Source organism: Mobula hypostoma (genome assembly GCF_963921235.1).
Source record: "Mobula hypostoma chromosome 8 unlocalized genomic scaffold, sMobHyp1.1 SUPER_8_unloc_3, whole genome shotgun sequence".
In the NCBI taxonomy this organism is placed as follows: Eukaryota; Metazoa; Chordata; class Chondrichthyes; order Myliobatiformes; family Myliobatidae; genus Mobula; species Mobula hypostoma.
This window is the reverse complement of record NW_026948126.1, coordinates 114,675-126,892: the sequence shown is the minus strand read 5'-3', so window position 1 is coordinate 126,892 and position 12,218 is coordinate 114,675. Positions and strand designations below refer to the sequence as shown.

At 44.7% G+C, this 12,218-nt stretch overlaps 1 protein-coding gene across 3 annotated transcripts in view; it reads left to right on the top strand.

Moving 5' to 3' along the window:
• LOC134341190 (uncharacterized) overlaps window positions 1–12,218 on the top strand; it is a 47,907-nt gene that overhangs the window by 18,000 nt on the left and 17,689 nt on the right. The gene's annotated exons all lie outside the window — the stretch shown is intronic.

Genomic DNA, 12,218 nt, shown 5'->3' with positions numbered 1-12,218 from the left:
GCCCAAAGATCTCAGGTCTCTGGGCACACAGCCATAGATCTTCCAACTCCCATGACACACCGACCTCCTGCCGGGACACTGACCTTTGATCCACCCATCTCCAGAGGCACGGGATCTCGGCCTTCCGGCAAGCTGAACTCTTAGGCTGCATCCTTGGTGTGCCGAATAACGGTCAGTTGTGAAATCCCGAGAGCGGGTCCCATTCCCGCAAAGAACCAAAGTCAGCATGTAACTCCAGATTAGGGTGTTCAAAAGAACCCTGAAAGGGAGAAATAGAGATATTAAAAAAGGAAATGTATTGCTTATTTACTATCATAATTTTTCTTTCTTTCTTTTTGTATTTTTACGGTTTATTGTCTTTTGCACACCCATTGTCCACCCTGATGATATGGTCTTTCATTGCTTATGTTATGTTTGTTGAACTTATTGAGATTTCCCACTGGAAAATGAATCTCAGGGTTGTATATGGTGACATACATGCACTTTGATAACAAATTCACTCTGAACTTTGAACAATCTGATCGAATGCCAGCTGCAACCCCCGCAATCGGTAAGTTGCTTCTGCAGCCTTCTCTGTGCCTTGTATCAGTTTGTCCCCTACCACCGGTCACAGTCTGGCCAAAGGTGAGATTCCCGCTTTTTCACAAAGGAGTCACCCCAGTCTATACCAATGAAGTCAAACAAACCGATGATGAAGCTGGTACCAGTGAACAACACAACCAAATGCAAAGTCCTTCAGACAGTTCACAAAACTAATTATTTCTTCTTCTTTCAACTATGTGAAACACTCTGCTTTCCTCAACTGTGTAAGTCTAGCAAAGACAACCCTTCAACCTCACCGCCAAACGTGTGATTGAGGCGCAAGCCCACCCCCACCCAAACCCCCAGTTTGTGTGGACGCTGTGTAACTCACTACCCTGTCAAATTAATGCCACAAAATAGCGGACAGCACACTGCATACGATTAAAGGAATTATATTTATGAATCTTAACTGAAAGGTTAGAAAAGGGGCCCATCCTAATTAAACAGTCAAATGGTGCACAATTTGGAGCTCATCTTGACCTTCTCTGCCACTCACACACTGGGCCCTCGGTCAACGTGAAAGCACACACCACCTTTCGAACATCGCTCGCAAACCATCTCAAACAAACGGGTCCCCCACTGGATCATATGCTATGACTGGTTCTCCCCAGCAACTTCTCGCTTCATTTCCTCCCAAACAAAAGCCAACATTATTGTCCCTCACCGAGAAAAATGTCGCACTCATTGGATGGAACACGTTCCACATCATCCCTTATCTTCAACAATAACTCACACAGGCTGAAAGCAGAACAAACAGTTCTTACAGAGCTGCTCAATGAAATACCTGCAGCATAACAGTAAAGATGTGAACCAGGGCACTACATATGACTCTGGTACTACTGGAACTGATTGACATTCTGAGCCTGTGCTTTCGGGCTGTTTGAGCCATTTGGCCCTTTTTGCTGTCTCGAGGGAGCTCAATGAGGTTTGCAGCCTGGAGACCCTGATCGACTTCATCTCACACTGATCTCACTGAAGAAAGTGTGGAGAGAGATTGAGATCAACAAAGACAAGAGTGGAAGGTGAGCAGGGTTCAGCGCCACCTGCCTGCATTTGACCCATCTCTCTTTCTCTGCTGCCGGAGGAAGGTGTCTGTATGTGACTGGTGTTCGCTCGATGCTACCAGGGGATGGTGCCGAGGCCTTGGGTCTTGGGCAAGGTTTAATCAATGTTGTTTGTGCTTTGGACTCTGTAGTTCAGTTACTCTGTGTTTCTTATTACTTTTTCACTGCTATTTCGTGCAATTTTGATCATGGCAGACTGGGTCTGCAGCCTGCAGTCAGTGAATGACACAGGACTAAATTGAACTGAACTGAACTAATCCGAACGTTGCTAAACTGTTTCCATGGCTCTGTGGTTTGATGTTTTTCTTTGACCGGGTTCCGTGGTTTTCTTCGTTTTGTGGCTGTCTGTGGGAAGACGAATCTCAGGGCTGTAAACTGCATACAGCGGTGCCAGAAAGTTTGTGAACCCTGTAGAATTTTCTCTATTTCTGCATAAATACGATCTAAAACGTGATCAGATCTTCACGCAAGTCCTGAAACTACATAAAAAGAACCCAATTAAATAAATAACACAAAAAACATTATACTTGTTCATTTATTTATTTACTTTATACTTTACTGTCGCCAAACAATTGATACTGGAATGTACAATCATCACAGCGATATTTGATTCTGCACTTCCCGCTACCTGGAGTACAAATCGATAGTAAATATTAAAAATTTAAATTATAAATCATAAATACAAAATAGAAAATGGAAAGTAAGATAGTGTAAAAAAACCCAGAGGCTGGTCCGGATATTTGGAGGATACGGCCCAGATCTGGGTCAGGATCCGTTCAGCAGTCTTATCACAGTTGGAAAGAAGCTGTTCCCAAATCTGGCCGTACGAGTCTTCAAGCTCCTGAACCTTCTCCCGGAGGGAAGAGGGACGAAAAGTGTGTTGGCTGGGTGGGTCTTGTCCTTAATTATCCTGGCAGGACTGCTCTGACAGTATGCGGTGTAAAGTGAGTCCACGGACGGAAGATTGGTTTGTGTGATGTGCTGCGCCGTGTTCACGATCTTCTGCAGCTTCTTCCGGTCTTGGACAGAACAACTTCCAAACCAGGTTGTGATGCACCCTAGAAGAATGCTTTCTACGGTGCATCTATAAAAATTAGTGAGGGTTTTAGGGGACAGGCCAAATTTCTTTAGTTTTCTCAGGAAGTAAAGGCGCTGGTGGGCCTTCTTGGCAGTGGACTCTGCTTGGTTGGTCCAAGTCAGGTCATTTGTGTTATTGACCCCAAGGAACTTAAAGCTTTTGACCTGTTCCACTTGCGCACCACCGATGTAAATTGGGTCGTGCGGTCCGCTACTCCTTCTGAAGTCAGCAACCAATTCCTTCATCTTGCTGACATTGAGGGATAGGTTATTGTCTTTGCACCATGCCACCAGGTTCTTAATTTCCTCTCAGTACTCAAACTCATCATTACCCGAGATATGGCCTACAATTGTTGTGTCATCAGCAAACTTATATATTGAGTTTGATGGAAACTTGGCTGCACAATCATGGGTGTACAGTGAGTACAACAGGGGGCTGAGTACACAGCCTTGTGGGGCACCAGTGCTCAGAGTGATTGTAGAGGAGAGCTTGTCCCCTATTTTTACAGCCTGGGTCCTGTCTGTGAGGAAGTTGAAGATCCAACTGCAGATCTGAGTGTTAAGGCCCAGGTTCCGGAGCTTAGGAATCAATTTATTTGGCATGATCGTATTAAAGGCAGAGCTGTAGTCAATGAAAAGGAGCCTTACGTATGCGTCTTTATTCTCCAGGTGTTCTAAGGAGGAATGTAGGGCCAGAGAGATGGCATCTGCCATGGACCTGTTGCTCCGGTAGGCGAATTGCAAAGCGTCCAGGTTGACCGGTAGGCTGTGGCTGATGTGTGTCATAACCAATCTCTCGAAGCACTTCATAGCAATTGATGTCAGAGCCACAGGTCGATAATCATTCAGGCATGCCACCTTGCTCTTCTTCAGCACTGGGATTATTGTTGCCTTCTTAAAACACGAGGGGATCTTAGACTGAAGCAAGGAGCAGCTGAAGATGTCAGCAAACACTCCAGCTAGCTCGCTTGCACAGGCCTGGAGAACCCGTCCCGGGACACCATCTGGGCCCATACATGTATTTGTTGGAAAAAGTATGAGAGCCTCTGGGGTAATGCCTTCTACAAAAGCTATTTGGAGTCAGGTGTTCCAATCAATGAGATGAGATTGGACATGTGGGTTGTAGAGGGGGTCTCCCTATGAAACTCCCACACAAAATCAGGTTACTGACAGAGCCTGTTCTTCTCAAGAAAGATCTGTTTATGTGTACTATGCCTTGATCAAAACAACTTTCAGAGGACCTTAGAAGAAGAATTGTAGAGATGCATGAAGCTGGAAAAGGCTACCAAAGCATTTCTAAGAGAAATTTTCTACAAATGGAGAAACCTCAGTAACGTTGCTACTCTCCCTAGATGTGGGCGTCCTGCAAAGATCACACCAGGAGTACAACATGCAATGCTGAAGGAAGAGAAGAAGAACCCAAGAGTAACAGCAAAAGAGCAGCATAAGGCTCCAGAACTTGCTAAACTCTCTGTTCCTGTGTCCATTATAAGAAAAACACTGAACAGAATGGTGTTCATGGAAGGACATTATGGAAGAAACCACTGCTCTCCAAATAAAAACCAACAGTGCTGCATGTCTCACATTGCAAAAGACCACCTGGGTGTTCTTCAATGCTTCTGGGGCAATGTATGAGACGAAAGTTGAACTTTTTGGCAGAAATGCACATTGCTCTGGTTAGAGGTAAGAGGGCAGTGTACACCAACACCAAAATCCCATCTTACCTGTGACACATGGTTTGGGTCTGCTTTGCTGCCTCAGGGCCTGGGCAGCTTGCAATGTTGAGAGAACAATGAATTCAAAATTGTATCAAGACATTTTACAGGAGAATGTCAGGGTAGTTGTCAGTCACCTGAAACTTAGTCATAGTCGTAGTCATAGTCATACTTTATTGATCCCGAGGGAAACTGGGTTTCGTTACAGTTGCACCAACCAAGAATAGAGTATAAATATAGCAATATAAAAGCATAAATAATTAAATAATAATATGTAAATTATGCCAGATGGAAATAAGTCCAGGACCAGCCTATTGGCTCAGGGTGTCTGACCCTCCAAGGGAGGAGTTGTAAAGTTTGATGGCCACAGGCAGGAATGACTTCCTATGACGCTCTGTGCTGCATCTCGGTGGAATGAGTCTCTGGCTGAATGTACTCCTGTGCCCAACCAGTACATTATGTAGTGGATGGGAGACATTGACCAAGATGGCATGCAACTTGGACAGCATCCTCTTTTCAGACACCACCGTCAGAGAGTCCAGTTCCATCCCCACAACATTACTGGCCGTACGAATGAGTTTGTTGATAGATAATGCAACAAGACAATGATCCAAAAAACAAGAATAAATCAACATCAGAATGGTTTAAATAGAAGATTTTTGTTTTGGAATGGCTGGGTCAAAGTCCTGACCTTAATCCTATAGAAATGTTGTGGAAGGACCTGAAGCAAGCAGTTCATGAAAAGAAGCCCACCAACATCCCAGAGCTGAAGTGGTTTTGTAAGGAGGACTGGCCTAAAATTTCTCCAAGCCAATATGCAGTACTGATCAACAGTTAACAGGAACATTTGGTTGAAGTTATTGCTGTACAAAGGGGTTACACCCACCCTAATTCTCCAGGATTCACAAACTTTCTAACACCACTGTACATACTTTGATAATAAACATGCTTTAAATCTTTAAATCAAATGCTCTACCCTAGTGTAGAATCACAGAAAATTACAGCACAGAAACAGGCCCTTCGGCCTATCTAGTCAATGCCAAAACCTTTTAAACTGCCCACTTCCATCAATTTACACTGTGACCATAGCCCCACCATTCATGCACCTATACAAACTGCATTTAAACATTGAAATCGAGCTCGCATGCACCACCTTGTGCAGGCAGTTGTTCCACACTTTCACCACCCTCTGAGTGGAGAAGTTCCCCCTCATGTTCCCCTTTAACTTTTCACCTTTCACCCTTGGAATGAGGGGAGACCTCATAGAAACATTTTGAATGTTAAAAAGCATGGACAAGAGTGGATGTGGCAAAGTTGTTTCCCATGATGGGGGAGTCTAGTACGAGAGGGCATGACTTAAGGATTGAAGGGCGCCCTTTCAGAACAGAAATGCAAAGAAATTTTTTTAGTCAGAGGTGGTGAATCTATGGAATTTGTTGCCACGGGCAGCAGTGGAGGCCAAGTCATTGGGTGTATTTAAGGCAGAGATTGATAGGTATCTGAGTAGCCAGGGCATCAAAGGTTATGGTGAGAAGGCGGGGAGTGGGACTAAATAGGAGAAATGGATCAATGACCTCCAGTTGTAGTCCCCCTCAACCTCAGTGGAACCTAGTACTTTTCCATTCAGTCAGACCATAACTTAGTATTTCTCATGGATTTTGTCCCAGGCACATAATTTAAAGACAAAGACATGTTTTGCAGAAGGACATTTTTTATCAGCATTATTTAATCTCATGGCTGCATGCTCCTGTACGTTCTCAAAGCATTACCATATTCCAAGCTAATACCACTTTCTGTTACACATTTTTGCACATATCAGGGTTGACTCATATGATTTCTGTAAAATTTAACTCTCTCCTTACATTATCTTTGCAAAATGCTTAAAAATAGAGAGGAAATGCTGTGAATAGTCATTCTGTCAGTTTAATTGGCTTCTGCCCAACAGGGTTGTTACAAGTGGGGAGTTAACACTGTTGCAGCAAAGATATTTTCAGTATTCCAGAGAGCCTCTTGGCACTTATCACTCACAGTGTAAAACTCCTTTAAACTTTCCAACTCTCACCTTGAACCTATACACTCTTCTATTTTATGAAGACTCTGAATTTATACTCTGCCTATCAATGCTGCAGAGAAATCAATCCCAGTTTGTCCAACTTCTACATATAGCTCATAGCCTCTCATCCAGGCAGCATCCTAGTGAACCCTAGCCTAATCATTGGGCAATTGACAATGTCCAATTACCTTACTAACTGGACGTCTTTGGTCTTTGGGAGCAAACCAGGGCATCCAGAGGAAACCCATGCGCTCACAGGAAGGACACACAAACTTTCTTACAGAGGATGCTGGGACTGAACTCCAAAGTTCGAACCCCCAAGCTGTATTAGCATCAAGCTAAATGCAATGCTACTGTGGCACCCAGAATATATTGCAAATCACAATAGACCTAGCAGTAATCTTTGTCAAACACCACTGGTCACAGGCCTCCAGTTAGAATAACACTCCTCCACCTCAACCCTCTTTCTCCTCCCTACCTGGGCAGCATCATTTGGCAAGATGGTGGACATCTAGTGCAGCTCTTGGTGTGGACTGATGACAGTTTGGCAAGTTTGTTCTCTCTCATGCAGCGGCATTCTGACCCATACAAGAGTGTAGACAGAACACGGCTCTGGTGCAGCTTCACCTTGGTGTGGACACTCTACTTGGTTGATCCCCATCCGCTGCTCATTTCTAGCTTTGCTGAGTCTGTACTAGATGTCAGCCTTGGTCCCAGCAACCTGTCGAATGAAGCTGCCCAGGTAGGTGAGTCTGTACTAGATGTCAGCCTTGGTCCCAGCAACCTGTCGAATGAAGCTGCCCAGGTAGGTGAGTCTGTACTAGATGTCAGCCTTGGTCCCAGCAACCTGTCGAATGAAGCTGCCCAGGTAGGTGAGTCTGTACTAGATGTCAGCCTTGGTCCCAGCAACCTGTCGAATGAAGCTGCCCAGGTAGGTGAGTCTGTACTAGATGTCAGCCTTGGTCCCAGCAACCTGTCGAATGAAGCTGCCCAGGTAAGTGAGTCTGCTGGTGCTGGGTAAGCCTTGGTGGGAGGAGGAGACTCTGCATTGAGGGTTATGATCTCAGTCTTTCTCTCGCTGACTCTACCCAACCTGTCCTCCAAAGGTACACAGGTGCTGAGTCTTGTCTTGCATGTGCTGGTCTGTATCTGATAGTAATGCAAGGTCACCCACAAAGTCAAGGTCTTCCCTTCTACGGTAATGTCTTCACTATTGCAGGTGTGAGCAGATCCTGTCCCTAAGAATCTGTCCAATAAGCCTTGTGAGATGTTGCACTTTGGATGGACAAGCCAGGGGAATGGTAGACAGTGAATGGTATGGCTATGAGTTGAACTACTGCCCGTTACGCCACTTGCATTCAGGGTGACAATGAAGGTAACTTCATCGCTTTCTGTCTTTGGCCAATTTTGGTCTTGGCCTTAGTCTTGGCAGTGTTCAGGGCTTCCATGATCATGCCAGTAGCTTCCTCTCAGTTTTCACTTCTGTGAGCCATGCAAGTCCCAGGTGGACTCCCAGATGTAGAAGGATTCTTCATTGCTGTTTCTGTAACAGTTTTGTTTGACCAGATAGGGTTGTTAGCCCTGAGCTGAACCCCCAAGCCTGGAGAACCGACAGCCCACTTAGTTTGGCCTCTACCCATTGACCTGTTTGGCATGGGTGACCCTACAAAGAGACAAAACATAAAGCCTTGACTCCAGCCACCATACCTTTCCAGGTTATTGAGACATGCAACCCTCCAAACCACAAGGTTCTGGTCATCTTGGAGGGCCATGAGTTTGCTATTGAACAAAGGGACCTGGGAAACAGATCCCTATTCCTTGATAGTGGAAGTACAAGTAGATAGGGTCGTAAACACAAAAGATTCTGCGGATGCTGGACATCCAGAATAGCACCACGCATTCATAAATCTGGACCTGAGTACAGAGTTTGGAATGTTACGCTGAAGTTTGTTTACTTATTTAGAGATATGGTACAGAATAGACCCTTCTGGCCCTTTGAGCTGAGATGCACAACAACCCCAATTAACCCTAACCTAATCAAGGGACAATTTACAATGAACAATTAACCTACTAACCAGTACATCTTTGGACTGTGGGAGGAAACCAGAACACCCAGAGGAAATCCACACATTTCACAGGGAGGAAGTGGAAACTCCTTACAGAGAATGCCACGATTCAACTCCAAAGTCCAAATGGCCCAAGCTGCAATAGTGTCGTGCCAACCACAACGCTACAGTGGCTGTATATGACATTGGCAAAGCTGAATTTGGAGTATTGTGTGCAATTCTAGTCCCATACCTACAGGAAGGTTATCAATAAAATTCAAAGAGTTCAGGAAAAACTTACAAGGATGTTGCCAGGACTTTAGGACCTGGGTTAGTGGTAAAAATTATGTAAGTTAGTACTTTATTCACTGAAGTGCAGGAGAATAAGGGGAGATCTTATTTATTTATTTATCCATTTATTTATTTATTACTTATTGGGATACAGTGTGGAATTGGCCCTTTCATCTCTTTGAGCCACACCTCCCTGCAACCACCCAATTCAATACTAGCCTAATCACATGACAATTTACAATGAACATTAACTTTCGAACTGGTCCATCTGTGGACTGTGGGAGGAAACCGGAACATCCAACGGAAGCCCACACAGCCACAGGGAGAACTTACAGACAGCAGAAGGAATTGAAACTGGGTTGCGGGTACTGTAAAGCATTGTGCTGACCACTACACAATCTTACAGATGTATACAGATTTATGAGAGGTATAGATAGAGTGAATGCATAAAGGCTTCTTCCCCCGAGGTTGGGTAAGAGTAGAGCCAGAGTGCAGGGGTGAAAGGTGGAATATTTACGGGGAACCTGACGTGGGACTTTTTCATTTAGAGGGTGGTGCGAGCTGCAAGCAGAACTGGTAGATGCAGATTCAATTGTAACATTTAAGATAAGTTTAGATAGGTACATGGATGACAGAGGGTCAGAGGGATGTGATCTGGGTGCAGGTAGATGAGACTAGGCAGGAGGTCGGTTTCTATACTCTAGTTTTCCCACCTCTGATGGAAAGCTCACCGGCCCTCTATTCCCTGCTTTGTTCTTTGTACGATTCTTAAACAGTGGAAAATATTGGTTATTCCCCAATCCTTTTGGACTTCACCTGTGGTTAAAGAGGATAGAAAGATACCTGTCAACAACCTCTTCTAATAAGTCTGGGAAGAACCACCACGGTCTGGGGAATTATCCACCTTAAAATTCTGCATTCTCAACACTGCATATCAGCACACCCCAAAATTGCAGCATGCCTCTCCCTTACCTCGCTGTCTCCTTGAAAGCACCCCAACCTCCCTCACCACCACCAGGTTTGGATCGGTCTTGCCTTTAGTCCGACTACACTTGTAATACCTGGCGCCTTTTACTGTCTTGTTGTTGTTGGAAACAGGAGGGCTGAAGGAATACATATTGAGTTCGCCAGCAGGTCTTCCCAATACTGAAACACATTACTTATATTAAGTCTAAACCAAGCAACCAAGAAAGGCCACCTGTGTGCATTGAGCAGTGCCAGAGAGCACACTGTCAGCAAAGACAAGCTGTGTACACAGATGTCAGAATGTAATTCCACCCCTATGTTCAAAGTTAATTGGTTATCAAAGTACACATATACATCACCAATTACAGTACTACCCTGAAATTATACAGGCATTCACTGTAAGTACAAACAAACAAGTAAATACATTTTGTGATGGTCAAAACATGGAGCAAACATCACAAACTCCGACAGCCCCCGACGACCCGGTCATTTCAGTCTCTGAGGCCGACGTGAGAAGGTGAGCCCACGGAAAGCATCGGGCCCAGATGGTAAAGACCTGTGCTGATCAACTGGCTGGAGTGCTCACTGAGATCTCTAACCTCTTGCTTAGGCAGTCTGAGGTACCCACCCGCTTCAAGCAGGTTTCAATTACACCGAGGCCCAAGAAGAACGTGGTAACCTGCCAGTAGCACTTTCATCGACAGTGATGGAGTGTTTTCAGAGGTTAATGATGAAACATATCAACTCCCGCCAGAGAAGCGATTTTTACCCACTTCAGTTTGCCCACCAGCACAACAGGTCCACAGCAGACGCCATTTCACTGGCTCTTCACTCAATCCAGGAACATCTGGACAGCAAAGCTACATACATCAGGATGCTCTTAATCAACTACAGCTCAGCATTCAAACCATCATCCCCTCTAAACTAATCAATAAGCTTCAAGACCTTGGCCTCAATACCTTCTTATAGAATTGCATCCTTGATTGGCTCACTTGTAGATCCCAGCCAGTTCGGATTGGCAAAAACATCTCCACAATTTCCATCAGCACGGGTGCACCACAGGCTGTGTGTGTAGCCCCCTGCTCTACTCACTTTACACTTAAGACTGCGAGGCTAAGCGCAGTCCCAACACCACATTCAAGTTTGCAGGCAACACCATTGTTGTAGGCCATATCAAAGGTGGTGATGAATCAGGGAGATTGAAAATCTGGCTGAGTGAAGCCACAACATTCTGAATGTCAGCAAGACCAAGGAGATGGTTAATGACTTCAGGAGGAGGAAACTGGAGGTCATAAGCCACTGCTCATCTGGGGGCTCACAGGTGAAGAACATTAAATTCCTCAGCGTCATCATTTTGGACGACCTGTCCTGGACCCCAGCACCTAACTGCAATTACGAGGAAAACGAGGCAGCACCTCTACTTAGAAGTTTATGGCAATTTAACATGGCATCTAAAACTTTGACAGACTTCTATAGATAAATGCTAGAGAGTATATTGACTGGCTTTCTCAAAGCCTGGTATGAAACACCAATGGCCTTGAATGCAAAATCCAACAAAAAGTAGTGGATACAAACCAGATAAAGCCCTCCCCACCATCACTGAGCAAATCTCCACGGGAAAAAGCATCCATCATCTGGTACCCCCACCATCCAGGTCCTGCTCCCTTCTCACTGCTGCCATCAGGCAGAAGGTACAGGAGTCTCAGGACTCACACCACCAGGTTCAGAAAAAATTATTACCCCTCAACCATCAGGCTCTTGAATCAAAGAGGATAACTTCACTCAACTTCAATTGCTCCAACACTGAACTGTTCCCACAACCTATGGATTTGCCTTCAAGGACTCCACCACATGCTCTCAATATTTATTGTTTATTTATTGATTATTATTCCCTTTTTTCTTTAGTATATGAACAGTTTTTGTCTCTTGCACTCTGGTTGTCTACTCTATTGGGTGCAGTCCTGCACTGATCATATTGTGGTTATTGGGCTTTTTGACAATGTCCACAAGAAAACAAATCTCACGGTTGTATAGGCTGACACATATATCCCTTGATAATAAATTTGCTTTGAAATAGAATCAATGAAAAGCCACGCTCAAAATGGACAAAGAACCAAGTCAACAAACTGTGCAAATGCAAAAAGTAAAAAAACAAAACATCTAGATGGGCCGAAGGGCCTGTTTCTGTGCTGTACTTTTCTATGACTCTATAATAACAAATAAGCAGTAGCTACATGAGTTGTCGGGTCATTGAAAGTGAGCCTACAGGTTGTGGGAACAGTTCAGTGTTGGGGTGAGTGAAGTTATCCCGACTGGTTCAAGAGCCTGATGGTTGGGGCATAACTGTTCCTGAACCTGCTGGTGGCTCCCGTACGGTACCCGTTCCTGATGTGAAAAAGAGAGCATGGTCTGCATGGCCGGTCCT